Source organism: Bubalus kerabau, chromosome 8 (genome assembly GCF_029407905.1).
Source record: "Bubalus kerabau isolate K-KA32 ecotype Philippines breed swamp buffalo chromosome 8, PCC_UOA_SB_1v2, whole genome shotgun sequence".
Lineage (NCBI taxonomy): Eukaryota > Metazoa > Chordata > Mammalia > Artiodactyla > Bovidae > Bubalus > Bubalus kerabau.
In genome coordinates this window covers 111,682,454-111,698,697 of record NC_073631.1, presented here as the reverse complement: position 1 = coordinate 111,698,697, position 16,244 = coordinate 111,682,454, and positions in this window count along the sequence as shown.

The following is a 16,244-nucleotide window of genomic DNA, read 5'->3' as shown; positions in this document are numbered from 1 at the left end:
TGTACTTGTTTTCTTTTTTTTTAAATAAATTTATGTATTCAATTATTTTTGGCTGCATGGGCTTTTCTCTAGTTGCAGCAAGCAGGGGCTACTCTCTAACAGCAGTGTGCAGGCTTCTCATTGCGGTGACTTCTCTTCCTGCAGAGCCTGGGCTTTGGGGCACCCGGGCTTCAGTAGCTGTAGCACATGGGCTCAGTAGTTGCGGCTCTTAGGCTCTAGAGCACAGGCTCACTCAACAGTTGCGACTCAAGGGCTTAGCTGCTCCCAGGCATGTGGGATCTTCCCAGATAAGGGATCAAACCCATGTCTCCTGCATTGGCAGATGGATTCTTTACCACTGAGCCATCAGGGAAGCCCCAAAGTTCTTTTAAATGAATAAGAGTTAAAAAAAAAAAAAAAAAAAAAGGAAATACAACTGATGTATAACATTCTGTACATTTAGGATGTTCGTGTCTGCTGGATGCTAAGTAGCTTCTGTCATGTCCGACTCTGTGTGATCCTAGGACTACAGCCCGCCAGGCTCCTCTGTCCATGAGATTCTCCAGACAAGAATACAGGAGGGGGTTGCCGTGCCCTCCTCCAGGGGACCTTCCCATGCAGGGATCCAACCCACTTCTCTTACATCAAACCTGCATTGGCAGAGTCTTTACCACTAGTGCCACCTGGGTAGCCCCAGGTTTAGGGTGTACAACATGTTAATTTGATATAGTTGTATATTACAACATGATCACCACCATAGTCTTAGCTAACACCTCTGTCACTTCACATAGTTATAATTTATTTTTCCCTTAGCTTTAGTGAGATATAATTGACATGTAACACTGTGTGAGTTTGAATTATACAATGTGTTCATTTGATAGACTTATATTTTACAAATGATTGCCACCATTGTGTTAACTAACACCTCTATCACATCACATAATTAGCATTATTCTTAGGAACTCAAACCTGGAAACCACCCAAATGTTATCAACAGTAGAATAGATGATTATCTATTGCAGCATATTCATGCAATAGAATTCAACATGGCTATGAGAATGTATCGATCTCCATGACATGCTGGAATACGGGTGATTCCACACACAGCTTTAAGCAAAAAAAAAAAAAAGCCAGACAGAAGGAATATCTACTCTGATTCCATTGAAATGAAAATGTAAGTCAATAAAACTAAACTATGATGTTAGAAGTTGGGATAATGCTTACTTTGGCAAAGGAAAGGGGGACAGCAAGTGGAAGGGAGGTAAATCGGGGTTCTGAGTCACAGTCTACATTGATCTGGATAATAGTCACACAGGTGTGTTTATTTTGTAGAAAATGAGGTGCTATTCAATTATGATTTGCATACTTCAGTGTATATATTTTATATTCAAAATTTATTTTTTTAGCCTTTATTCTTATTTCATTTTTTTGTTTGGCTGTGCCAGATTTTAGTTGCAGCACACAGGATCTTTAGTTGTGGCGTGCAAGCTCTTAGTTGTCGCACGTGGGTTCTAGTTCCCTGACCAGGGATGAAACCCGGGCGCCTTACATTGAGAGTGCGTCTTCACCACTGGACCAACAGGGAAGCCCCCTGAAATTTATTTTTTAAAAAAAAAGAGCAGGAAATTTTTGAAAAGTGTTCCTGAAAATCTGACAGAATTCAAGGTCAGAAAAATTTCTGGCTTTTGGAAACACTAAAAGAAAACTAGAAGGCAGCATTATGCAAATGTTCATTTTTCCCCACCTTTCTTTTGTGCTTCTTATTCCTCCACCCCATTCTTTCCTTTCTTTCAAGTCTGCTTGGCAAAGGAAGAGAGATGAAACCCTGAGAGTAGTTAATAGTGAGGTTAATATTGTGCATTCCTAAAGGATTTTCTTAATGGAAAATACATAGAATGTGAGGTTCTCTTGTTTGCATTATTCCCAATAGGAATTAGAACAGAGCTGATGTTTTTAGCCTCTCTATATAGACAGGGAAGACATTTATTCTAATGGGTGTTATCTATTCCACACCTCTTATTAGATAGTTTGAATATGACCTCCGGCTTAGTTTTTTGTTTTTTTTTTTTAAATAAGCAGAGTGAAAAACTCATTTCAAAGCAAATAGACACTAATTATAAATTTAAATTTAAAATTTTCTATAATAGAAAAATTCTGATCACTGAGAGGATAAAATAAAGCAAGCTGGCAGCTTTCTACACCAAAGGGACTACAGGTGATAGCTAGTAAATTGAGAGATATCTCTCATGTTCCAAAGCAATTTTCTAAAGCCAGAATCATTTCTTCACACACCTGCAGAAGATTCAGAAGCCCATGGGGAAGTAAACATTTATTTCAAAAATAAACTTTAAAGTTTGGAAATAAAAACAGACAAGCTGTTTTCTTTTATAAGAAAGCATGGCTCTACAGGATCAGAGGTACTGTAATCAGAATTTTAAAGAGCAGAAATAACAGGTGACAACTTACGCAGAGACACTCAAACCTAGTGAACTGCAGAACAAGTGTAATTTACATCCATTAAACCTCATATAAGCGGAGAGGATTAGAAATAAAGAGACCAAATTCCAGCTCCAGTTTTGCCACTGACTATATGCGTTTTCTTCTCTGTAAAACAAGTGCTCACGGTCTATCAAAAGAAACAAAAGATCAAGGTGAAATTTCTGCCAAAGAAAGGTTACAAATTATATTTGTTATTATTATTAACATTTCATGGGGCCTCTTCCCTTATCTCTTTCTCATTTTCCTAAAGTCTCCTCTCCCGTTTCAATTCCCCCCTTTCCACCTATTTTCCTTATTTTTACCTTTTTTTCTCTTTCAGCCTTGTCTATCACTTTTTAAACTGTCTAGAGTGTGGTATTTTAACTAACCATATAATATGTATTATATTATATGTATGTGGTATTTTAACTAACCATATATATATATACATATATATATACACATATATATATACATATATATATATATAAAACTTGTCTTTCTCTCTAAAACATCAACTAAATTGCTACTTTTACTTGTATGCAACACAAAATTAATTTAGTTTCAATGAGTCACTGGTTTAGTAAAGAAAAATTTTAAGTTTCTTACCCTGGTCTAAAAAAATTATCCTTGGATTTATTGAAAATAAAATAGCCTGTTTCTGAACAATATTTCAGGGTCACAAGGAACCAACCTACTACTGATTTTCTTTTCAGGGACTTTGAACCAAGCACCACCTCATTTCTTTTGGCTGCCCTGTATCTTACCCTTGGGTGAATATGTATCTGGCAGGCCTCCCTTCCCAGTCCACTTTCTGAATGTTAAATGAGATCCTAGGATCTCTGATCAATGTTCATTAATCAATAGACACTTTCTCCGCATTCACAATATGTATAGCATATGTTTGATCTTTGTAAAACCAGAATAATGAGAGAAGTGGTTTTTAAATTCAAGTATCTTGCTTCATATTTATACTCTTACCTGGTATAAATACAATCTTATAAGTAAGAATACACGCATTATTTACTCAGCAAGCAGAGAACTCTTTGCTTGATGCCATTACACTGGTGAGAATACCAACAAAATTAGGGGAGGATTCCTATTTCTGAGGAATGTATCATCTAAAAGGGAAGAAAGATAAGTAAAAAAGTAATTATAATTCATTTGTTCCTTCTCTGCTGCTCAAGTAGCAGATGAGGAGCAAATGGGACCAGGATGAATTAATTCTGCCTGAGTGAGTTAAGACTCCACAATGGATGGAGCATCCGGCTGAGGTCCAGGAAGCTCAGCAGGTGAATAAGAGAAGAACTCACGTGTGAAACATGCCTTTTTCTTTGTTGGCTTCTCTTCCTCCGCCAGGCCCTCAAGTGCTGGTATTCTTCAGTTATCCACAAGATCCTCCTTACTTCTCTGCATACCTCTTTAGAGAGATTTCAACCACTTTAGGACTTTATGGGAGGGCTCCCAAATTTGCATCTTCAGCTTCTGAACTATGCATTTATCTCTTTTCCAGAACCAGTTCATATTCATCAAGCCCAAACTGAATTTAATCCATCTTGCTGTTTGTCACGAGTCATGATGCATCAGCCCCCTAACTGGTCTTCTCTGATCCACTCTCAGTCGTGAGTGTGTGTGTTTGTGTGTGCTCAGTTGCTTAGTCACTCAGTCGTGTCCAACTCTGCCACCCCATGGGTTGTACTTGGGACTGAATGATGTCACTAAAATTCACATTTAGTCTTGAAATTTTCCTCTTTAAACCTTTCAAAGTTTTTCCACTGTTCTTAGAAAATGTTCAACATATTTTTTTTACAAGAGGCTGGATTATCTAGTCATTGTTTTCACACCTCCAGCCATCTTTATTGCTGTCCTAACCCCTCACTGTCGGAGAAGGCGATGGCACCCCACTCCAGTATTCTTGCCTAGAAAATCCCTTGGATGGAGGAACCTGGTAGGCTGCAGTCCATGGGGTCGCGAAGAGTCGGACACGACTGAGTGACTTCACTTTCACTTTTCACTTTCACGCATTGGAGAAGGAAATGGCAACCCGCTCCAGTGTTCTTGCCTGGAGAATCCCAGGGACGGGGGAGCCTGGTGGGCTGCCGTCTATGGGGTCGCACAGAGTCGGACACGACTGACGTGACTTAGCAGCAGCAGCAGCAGCAACCCCTCATTGTACACCCCCAGTGATACTGAGTTTCTGTAAGTTCATCAAATTGCTGCTCTGTGTTCTCTACTTTGAACACACTCTTCTCCTATACTTTGTCCTAGATAAGACCTTTTCAGGACTTCCCTGGTTGTCCAGTGGCTAAGACTCCATATTGCTAATGCAACAGGCCCAGGTTCAATCCCTAGTCAGGGAACTAGACCCCACATGGGGCAACTAAGAGTCCATATGCCACAACTAAAGATTCTGCATGCTGCAACTAAAAAGATCACTCAAACTGCAGCTGAAAAAAAATGCTGGCTAGAACTGCATCCTCTATGGCCCCCATGCAGATCTTCTGACATGAATTGTGCTCGTTTCCTCATCTGGTTATACTCTCCCGACTGCAAGATCCATGAAAGAATTAATATGATCATCTTGAATAGTATTCTATCCTTCGGCACATAAGAACTCCACATGCAAGAAGAGAGATAGGCCAGTGAAAATGAGAAAGAAAAAGAAGAAAGAGTGCTCAGTGTTTGTAAATCACAGGTAGAAAAGCTGACCTCCACAGAGGGTACATGACTTTGACTCCAGACACAGAGAGCAAAGGCAAAAAACTGGCTAGCTGTAGAGCTAATTTTTGAAGCTTATATCTAAGTTAGGGACTAGCTTAGACACTGCCAACTTGATACTGAAATCTAATTCTCGCTTCTTTTTCACTTTCTTGAATGGAAGGATTACAGTCACCTAAGAGATCGCCTAAAGCTTCTTTACTGTTCAGTCCTTCTGAGAAGTCTTTTTTCCAGTTTGTCAGCTTACACTGAGCTCTTGGAGGACTGGGACCACCACCCAGAAGTTACACTATATATTGAGACATCACTTTCACACACAAACCTCTCCAAAAGGGATAATTTTTTAGAATTATGACATCCTAATATGTAACCAGTGAATCGAAATAACAGTACAAGCTGGCACAGTATACTTGCCAGTTTGGCTAAGACATTTGTTCAATTAAGTTAATTTTTGTATCTCAACTGATTGAAACCAATGTTCCTACCTAAGCAAACAGAGTAAAAGTGAAGCAGGAAAGGAACTTCATTATTTGTTAAGAGAGCAACTTATTAGTTAAAAAAGTACTTGATACATGTTACTGGACTTGCTGATGTAACTCTTAGAAGAGTGATTGAATTTTCTATTTAATTCTTCCCTATTAGTAATCAGCTGATAGATCAGTATAAGTACAAAGCAGGTTTATAATAGCTTTTAAAAGGCTTATCTAAAACATAACTACTTCTTCCACAAATAAGTGAAGTTGCTCAGTCGTGTCTGACTCTGCAACCCCATGGACTATAGCCTACCAGGTTCCACTGTCCATGGGATTTTCCAGGCAAGAATACTGGAGTGAATTGCCATTTCCTTCTCCAGCATATCTTCCCAACCCAGGGATTGAACCCGGGTCTCCTGCATTGTAAGCAGATGCTTTACCATCTGAGCCATCAGGGAAGTCTTCCACAAATGGCTTTACTCAAACATGTGTTATTCTGGGGAGTGGAAGGAAGCAGTCATAGAACTGTCTCCAAAACTGAGCTGTTTAAATTCCTAAAATTTGCTAATATGATAAAATAAGTTGAATGCATTCTCTAAGTTCTGCGATTGCTCAAGAGATCAACTTCATATGTTTATGTGGATGGACTTTTCGTAAGTCAATAACTGAGAAAGTGATGACTGTTCAATAATTATGTGCAAATATATTTTTAAACATTTAGCCAGAAAAAACAAACAGCTCGGCACACATGTATTAGAAAAGATGAAAGGACATGTTATCATTTCATCATGGTGGAGAGATTCCTTCTGAGCCTGGATGAAATGCAGTTGAATACAAGATGCTCTGGGAAGAATCCGGTCCCAGGGTCTAGAGAACAGCAGAGACCTTTGCAAAGCATCTTCTGTGGGCCCTGTCCGTCCCAGGCACAGTGAGGAGCTAGGAGAGCCATGAGTGAGGACATCTGTAGCTGCCAAGGCACTGGCCTCTGAAGGAACTCCTCTTTCTTTCTAGAGAATCTATAGCACAGATAGGTTGATTTTGATTGAAAATTCACACACAAAGAGGCGTAAATCACAATGAAAATTCATTGCCTTCTTTCACTGAAGAGCCCAAGACAACTGGGCTTTGGGTAAGACTCAGGGGCTTAAGAATGTGAATTGGACCCAATTTTTTTCTCAATATTTTTTTACTCTGCCTATTTAATATAGATTCCACTTTTGTTAGGCTCTCCTCTTAAGACTCCAAAGTAACTTCCACACTTCACAGAACTACGTGATCCCAAGTTTCAAGTCCAAGAAAGTCCGCTGCTTGGAAAGTTCAAACAAGAATCCTGGCTTTGAGTCTCATTTGGACCTTTCTGGCCAGACTTGAGACCAAATGTCTTAACCAACCATGAGGACAAGGAGATGGGATGTGTTGGTTGATTTAAGGGAGGTGGATTCTAACTAGGATTTGACAGTGAGTTCCCTCTCCTTTAACTCGAACAGCTGAGAAATGTGACATCTTTTTTGGAAAGAAGCAAAAAAGGCTAGGTTCTGGATATTCAAGAAATATCCAATTTCATATCACTTCAGTCCTGCCAAACACTTACTGTGTACTTAGAATATGCAGCCCTGTGCTAGGGGATGAGCTTGGGGAAGATTTGGAAATAGATATGGGGAATGTGAAGTCCATCAAGACTTCCCTGGTGGCTCAGAGGTTAAAGCGTCTGCCTGCAATGCTGGAGACCTGGGTTCGATCCCTGGGTCAGAAAGATCCCCTGGAGAAGGAAATGGCAATCCACTCCAATATTCTTGCCTGGAGAATCCCATGGACGGAGGAGCCTGGTGGGCAACAGTCCACAGGTCGCAAAGAGTCAGACACGACTGAACAACTTCACTTTTATTCCTTTATGGGGAATGTGTAACTTATAAAGATGACTATTACATGGTTCCTGATTTCAGGAACATTTTCCCTCTGACCCAAACATTAATAATTTCCTTGGCAAATTATGTTAGAGGCATTGACAAACATGTGTCCTTGATACATACCCAGCGGAGGTAACCACAGGACAGCTTGGCAATAAACCTTGGTCCCTTTCCTACATTCATGTTCCTGGTTCCCACATCCTTTGTAGTAAGGTACCTCTATATGACATATTTTTGGCAAAGCAGAAAGCTTCTAAATAGATTACTGTGAAATTGTTATACAGAGATGGAGAAAGAAGCAAATTTTTCCATTTTAATATTTTAAAGGTTTTATGAAAACATTGATTGCCAAAGATAACAGTAGTCATTTATTTAAATCATATTCTATGTTTTCCTCCATAGTTTTCTTTAGATTTAATTTAAACAGCTGTCATTCCTTCTCCAGCATCATGTCTTGTCTCCCCTCCTGCTGACAGTGTTTTAAGCAATGACAAAATGACATTAAAAATACAATCAAAATGGCTATTTTTCATCATCCTTTGACTAGAATTATGTATTGACTATGAAGAATAGCCTTTTCCCTCAGCATGAGAAAAGATGTTAGAATCTATCATCAAGATTCACAGGGTTTCTCTTAAATACCGTATTGTGCTTGTGTTTTATAAAGTCACATTTTCTGTGACTGGAGCATTACCTAAGCACCAGGTTTCTCTCAGGAATTATCAAAAATTTTATAGTACTCTGTTAAGATTTTTTAAAACGTAGAATATGTGTTATAAGAAACCTAGTAAAGGATTCTCCAGCATTAGAAGGGACATGGGCTTTCTTACTGCCCCTCGTGTCGCTGTTCAGGACTGATTGAGACACCGTAGGTATTGGTGAAGCCATTTGACTAGGGGGTGAACATCCTAAGAAATCCTTCTAAAGAAGGGCAGAAAGGCCCATGGTGGGCTAACTGGCCTAGCAGGCTGCCCTAGTGGCTCTGTGGTAAAGAACCTGCCTGCCAATGCAGGAGGCAGGGTTTAATCCCTGGGCCAGGAAGATCTCCTGGAGAAGGGAATGGCGACCCACTCCAGTATTCTTGCCTGGAATATCCCATGGACAGAGGAGCCTGGCAGGCTACAGTCCATGGGGTCACAAAAGAGTCAGACATGACTTAGCAACTAAGCAACAGCTACAGGGTTATCAGCCTCTGGGATGAGAACAAGAACAAGAGAACACAGAGGAGGGGGCCAGTGGAGAACGCGAGGGTGTGCACGGGGAAGGGAGGGGCTTGTGATGGGGCATCTCTTTGTCACATGGGCATGCCGTTGAGGAGGGTGGAATAAGACTTCACATCTCTGCTTCAGAACCTGCAGCCGAGCATGCGTCTCATTTTGTTGATTGATGCCAAGAGCAAATAAAGCCCTACTAGCTTAATTCTGAGGCCTTGGAATTTACCTAAGGTGTTCTGTCTACAGGAAGATTCCTGCTAATGGAAGACCAGCAGTAGCAATATATAAATTAAAATATACAGTCGGCTTTCATCCTCCTAATTAACTGAGACCTAGATTACAGAGTGACACTTTCTCGTTTCCCAATTGTTTTGTCTGAGCCCACAGTCAGTTGCGATTGGGCCACTGCTTTTCTTTTGAGTCCGCAGTGAAAACTACTTGGTATTTCATCTTAGAAGGGATGCCAATTTTATATGACCCCTTTCACATCTAAGTTCCTAGAGATGTCAAAATATCCCTGATGATGTGTGAAGAAATTGTTCCTGTGCTTTTGTGACATCTTGCTAAGGCTAAAGCTTATGTATCTCACATGGACTCTTTCTCTCTTATTTTGCCCTAAGAATGAACTTCAGCTGTCATTGCTTCTCAAATCTCTAACTTTTTGAAGTCCCACTCTCCTATATCCAGAGAATTTAATTCTAAGCTTTGACAGCCTAGGCAGTTTGATAGATAATTTGGAATTAACTGTATTAGTTTCCAACAACTGTTTAATATGATTTTTATAGGCTTCCCTGGTGGCACAGATGGTAGAGTTTGCCTGCAATCCAGGAGACCCAGGTTCAGTCCCTGAGTTGGGAAGATCCCCTGGAGAAGGGAAAGGCTACCTACTTCAGTATTCTTGCCTGGAGAATTCCGTGGACAGAGGAGCCTGATGGGCTACAGTCCATGGGGTCAAAAAGAGTCAGACACAACTGAGTAAATAACACTTTAAAGCAAAAAAGAAAAGGAGAAAAAATATATATTGTATATATTATTAAAAAAAAATGTAGTTTATATTTTATATAATATGTGTATTTTAAACAGAGATTCTTAGTATTTTAACAAAATAGCATCAGGGGATTACAAAAGAGTATCCTTTCAGTATCCCTCACGGAAATAATGGCTGCCTACCTTATGCACAAAATCCTTCCTGCCTGCCAATTCTACCAGAATCTCTTGGGTTTTCCCCTGTGCTTAAGTATTTGCATGTTCATTTTACACATGTGCCTATTTGATGTCTGTTCATTGGTCTGCCTGCCATTTAAATCCATATACTTCAGTGATGCCTTAAATTCCTTATATTGTAGGTTGCCAGAGGAAGCAGGGTCTGCCTAATTCCCCTTAATATAGCATCATATTGAGATAAATGTACTTAATAAGGGCTTTTATTTCAAGAAAAATTATATGCAATATTATGTCACAGAGTTATTTCTTCATGATGTGTTTTGGAGGGTTCTACTGTTCACCTTCCTTTACAATTAACTTTAAAAAAATCTCTCTTAACACTGCCCTCAGTATAGAGGACAAGAAACAGCAGTCCTTTAGGTGTGAAAAAAAAAAAAACGGCAGCTACGGTCTCCTCCTCTCTGGATGTAGCCCTGGTCACGGAACCCTGAGCTTCGTTTCCTCAGGATGCAATGCAGATCACGCTGTTTTATAAGACACGCATTTCCCCTGAGGATTTAAGATGGCAGCTTTCTCCTCAAGCCACCAACCTTCACATCTCTGTATGTCAATAATACTTCTCTCTTTTTTTTTTTAATCTCTTATTTTACAAATGAGGGAATTAAGATCCTCAGAGGTTAAATGACTTGCTCATGGGGACACAGCTAATTAGCAGACCTGCAGACATCATTCATCAACCTTAAAAATGTCCTTTTAGTATGTTGTCAAGTATAACCTATTACCCTTAAGAAAGCTCCTCTTCTAAGAGCTAGGAGTTTTGTCAATACTATCCACCTTCCTTTATAATTAACTTTCATTTTATCCCTCTTAATAGAGTCCATAAAATAGAGGACAAGCAGCAGTAGGTATTTTTAACCTACTACAGTTTCTGTATATTATTAAACCAAATTTAAAACAATGTAAATTACTTAAAATAAGAAGCAACCAAGGTCTCATCAACATAATAAAGTCTGAGCTATTTGATTTATGTTCTTTCCCAAAATTCCTTTTTATTTATTAATATATATATTTTAGAAGTCTGTGTTGCCTGCTTAGTCACTTAGTCGTGTGTGACTCTTTGCAACCCCGTTGATTGTAGCCCACCAGGTTCCTCTGTCCATGGAATTTTCCAATCAAGAATACTGGAGTGGGTAGCTATTCCCTTCTGCAGGGGATTTTCACAACCCAGGGATTAAACCCAGGTCTCCTGCATTGCAGGCAGATTCCTTAACATCTGAGCCACCAGGGAAGTCCTTAGAAGGCTGTAGTAAGTAGTATTTATTAAATACATGTTTATGTGTATTATTTTATTTTTTTCCTTAACATATCATTCATTTTTCTTTTTTATAAAAGTCTAGAAAAATATATACAAAATAACTGCATAATCATGATGTATGCTCAGTCACTGAGTCGTGTCCTACTCTTTGCAACCCCAGGGAGTGCAGCCTCCAGGCTCCTCTGTCCATGAGATTTTTCCAGGCAAGAATATTGGAGTGGGTTGCCATTTCCTCCTCCAGGGGATCTTCCCGACCCAGGGATCCGACCCACGTCTGTTTTGTTTCCTGCATTGGCAAGTGGATTCTTTACCATTAGCACAACCTTGGAAGCCCCACAATCATGATACAAAAGGATAATTAACTTAGCCTTTTTCCTACATTGGGGCACTTAGGACAGTTCCAATTTTTCACTGTTATGAGTAGTGCATAAGAGAATGCATTTGTGGGACTTATCTGGTGGTCCAATGGTTATGATTCCACACTTCCAAGGCAGTGGGTGCAGATCTTTGATCTTTGATCTCTAGTCTGGGAACTATTAATAAGTAAGATCCCACATGCTGCGTGACATAGCCAAAAAAAAAATTTTTTTTTAAGCACTTCTACAACTAGAAACACAGCAATCTTTACACAGGAAACCATGCTTGAGACAAATGTCTTTATGCCAAGTGAAAACTCTGGTTCAGATTTACCCTTTGTGAAGCAGATCATGCAAATATTGAACTTTGTTTTGAAACAGCATACATTTGCTTTGTCAAGATGGAGATGGCAACAGAATGAACTTGTCTTTGAGATGTTTAAATGTTTTCCTTGGATACTAGACCTTTTTTTTTTTACTCAACTGTAAACTCTATGGGTAAATATTTTTCTTCTATTTAGAATAGCAATAGAAGTCAATCCAGATTGACTGGTTTGATCTCCTTACTGTCCAAGGGACTCTCAAGAGTCTTCTCCAGCACCACAATTCGAAAGCATCAATCCCTCAGCGCTCAGCCTTCTTTATGGTCTGACTCTCACATCTGTTCATGACTACTAGAAAACCATAGCTTTGACTATCCCAACCTTTGTAGGTAAAGTGATGTCTCTGCTTTTTAATACACTGTCTGGGTTTGTCATATGTCATACCATGTCATGCATCCCATGGAAACTCAGCAAAAGTGAGAGGATACAACTGTACCCAGTTGTTCTATTTAAACAGCTTTATTGAGATACTATCCACATACTGGACTCACTTTAAGTGTACAATTCAATGACTTTTAGTACATTCACAAATATACATAACCTTCACACAGTAGCACATTTTCATCACCTCGAAAAGAAAATTTATACTCTTTAGCTATGACCCCTTCCAAACTTCTCTCTCCCTAACCCTGAGAAACAACCAATCTACTTTCTGTCTCTCTAGATTTTCCTATCTGGACTTTCATACAAAGAGACTCATATAACCTGATGATCATAGTATCTAATTTCCTTGACTTAGCGTAATGTCTTCAAGGTTTATCCAAGTTGTAGCATGTGTCAGTACTTCTTTCCCTTTCATCGATGGATAATATTATATTGTTTGGATGTACCATATTCTGTTTATTCATTAATCCATTGATGGTCATTTGGGCTGCTTCAGTCTTACAGCTATTGTGAACAAGGTTATGATAGACATTTATCCATGTGTGTGTTTGTGTGTACATATGTTTTTATGTCTCTTGACTATATACCTAGGAATGGACTGCTGTATCATATGATAATTATCCTTAATCATTTGAGGAACTGCTGAACTTTCAAAGTAGCTGCACCATTTTACCCTTCTGCCTTCATTGAATGAAGATTTTGGTTCCTCCACATATTCATCACTAGTTGTTTTATCTGACTTTTTTGTTTTAGCCATCCTAGTGGATATTTTTAACACCCTGATGGGTATTATAGTCACCTAGAGGTGCCAGAACTATATTGAAATGATCATGGAGGACTATATGTCATTGTCTCTCAACTCCTTCTTGGAAAAAAGAAGATCTGACCAATCACAGAAAAGCTCAAGCCAAAGAAAAAGTCAAGGGCAAGGCAGGTAAAAACATAAATAAATTCTATCAGACACATGGGCTTACATTTAAAGACTATTTATGCAATCTGAATGTCTACATATCCTTACAGTTTAACATGAAACTTTTGGAAATTCCTTTCATTAGCTGGTTTCAGCTGCAAAATGGTAGTCATCAAATATGCCCCTTTACCTCCACCCCATCTTCATCTCCTACTCTTTTATTCAAAGTTACTTGTGAATGTGAAAAGGTTAATTCTCTGAAGTCCCATACTACCCAGCTTTCATGATTATGAGGCAATTTATTTTTTCAATACAAAAATTTTTTACTGAGTATCTCCTATAGCCAGACTCTAGTTATAGAAACTGTTGGAGCTCCAGTTTTGAACAAAATGAGATAAAATCCTTGTTGCCTTAGGACTTACCATATAATGATAAAGAAGTTATCAATTAATCACACAAATAAGTCATAAATCTATACCTGTTCTAAGTGCCACAAAGTAGTACTTTGTGGTACTTGAAGTGCCACAGGTACTTAATTCAAGGGTTTTTGAAAATGGTGAGTGCAGAGAAAGTTGGAAAGTGGGTTGGTAGAGAAACTGTATTTGCTGGGAATGTGTGTAACAGTGAGATGCTGGATTTAAAGCAGCGGATTAAGAGTTTCATTCTATCTCAACTTTTCTGTCAGACCAGAACATACTAAAAAATAACTTCTAGTGAAGCTTCTGGCAGTTCAGAAAACAAAAATATAGTGTATTTATCCTCATAGGAAACAAAAATAATTTTACTAAAATTTTTTAAAATAATAGTTATTTTACCGTTCCTAAAGTTCATATCCTGTTAAACATGTCTATTGTGCCTGTTAGCCTCTCTACCAAGCTACATCAAACATTCAAATATGTTTAGATGGACTTGATTATATGAAATCTATTTTTTATATTTTTTCTTTATTTCTTTTTATTTCAAATTCTACTAATTTTTCCAGGCATTTGTTGTACCATTTGTTTTATTATTTTAGATGTTTATTTCACAAAATCTATGGCCCAGTTTTGACCATTTGCGGTTTTCTCTCTTACTTTATCTACAAGTAGATTTAAAGCTCATTATTAGAGCAAAACAATTTCTCGGCCATTTCTAATTGGTATGAGAAGAAACAGATTTGATCTTTTATAAGTTTATATCAAGGTTTAATTTGACCTTTAATTCATATACCTATAATTTATTGTTTAAACATGATTATTTGGAAGAGTAGGCTTCCAAATGAGTAAAGTTTACCTGGATTTACCTGGTTTAAGTACTTCTTAATGTATGATGTTGTACAACTGATATAAGCTCTGAGGTCAGATCTAAGCTTGAATCCAGACTCTATTACTATTGGTGTGATCTTCAACAAGCTATTGAATTCCTCTGAACCTCAGTTCTTTCATCCCCCCAAAATTTAAAAATGTAACAACTTTGCAAGATTTTTAGCATTAAATAATAGAATTTGTATAAAACATTTTATGGATTTAGTTAAAAAAATATTATTAAAAGGTAACCTGTTAAATAATTATTTTGTTTTGTATTTCCACCACTTTAGATTCATCTGGGATGCAAGAAAGGTTATTTTATCCCTCCCAGGAGACTTACCAGGCATTGTTTAAGTACAAAGCCTTCTTGACCAATGAGAAAGGTAAGCAGTCTCTTTTGTGTTACTTGGTTGTGAAGCTTGGCTTCTTAAGAAATCAAACACCAGCTCTATTGATGGAGAAATGTATATGATGAAATGTTAAGGTTTGTTTTATTTTATTGAAGGAAAAAAGATGAAAAGATAAAGGCAGCTTGTCCATGGGTGGGTGCGTGGAATCTGAAGAATTCTAGGAATTTAGAAGGTTGGGAGGATTTCAGGATGGTGGTGAGGTGCCACTAATCGAGGGGAGCTGCTTAGGGGGGCTTCTGGAAGCCCTAGGTCTATGCTTAGCAAACAAAATCTGCTTATCTTCTGGGTATGGAGTGTGTCAGTGGCACCAAGAAACAGTCACAGAGTGATGGTGGGTGACCAGTTCACTTCCAGGTCACAGTAGGACTGAAAGCAACGTGTGGTAGTCACAGCCCGAAAGAACCAAAGCTCCTCCCTACCAGGAAGTTAGAAAAGTGATAGAGCACTTTAAAGGCCTGAATTCTTGAAAACTTCCAAGGAAAAGGTAAAATCACCACTAGAAAAACCATCAAGGTTGGACTTTGAGCCACGATATTTTTTTTTTCTATTGGAGGGTGAGAAAGTGAAACATCTTGCCCTTTTTGTAATTAAATCAAAAAGAAGGGAGGAATATTTTAACTGAAGTATAATTTACTTACAATATTATATTAGTTTCAGCTTTACAACACAGTAATTCATTATTTTTATACCCTGAGAGGCGATCAACCACAGTAAGTCTAGTTGCCATCTGTCATCATACAAAGTTACTACAATATTATTGAATATGTTCCCTATGCTACAATTACATCTCCATGATTTATTTTATGACTGGAAGTTTGCACCTCTATGTCTCCATCTATTTCACCCATCTGCTACCCCCTCTTTCCTTTGGCAACCACCAGTTTGCTAACTGTGAGTCTGTTTCTGTTTAATGTTTTGGTGTTTGTTTTGGTTTTTAGACCCTATATATAAGTGAAATTATATGGTATTTGCCTTACTCTGCTTCATTTATTTCACTCAGCATGATGCCCTCTAAGTTCACCCATATATATGGTACATTTTCTTTATTCATTCATTTATCAATTGCTTAGGTTGCTTCTGTATATGACTATTTTTTTTTAATTGTAATGAACATTGGGGTGCATATATCTTTTCAAATTAGTGTTTTCATTTTCTGCAAATAAATAACCAGAAGTGGAATTACTGGGATATATGGTAGTTCTATTTTTAATATTTTGAAGAACTTCCATACTATTTTCCATAGAGGTTGTACCAATTTACATGCTCA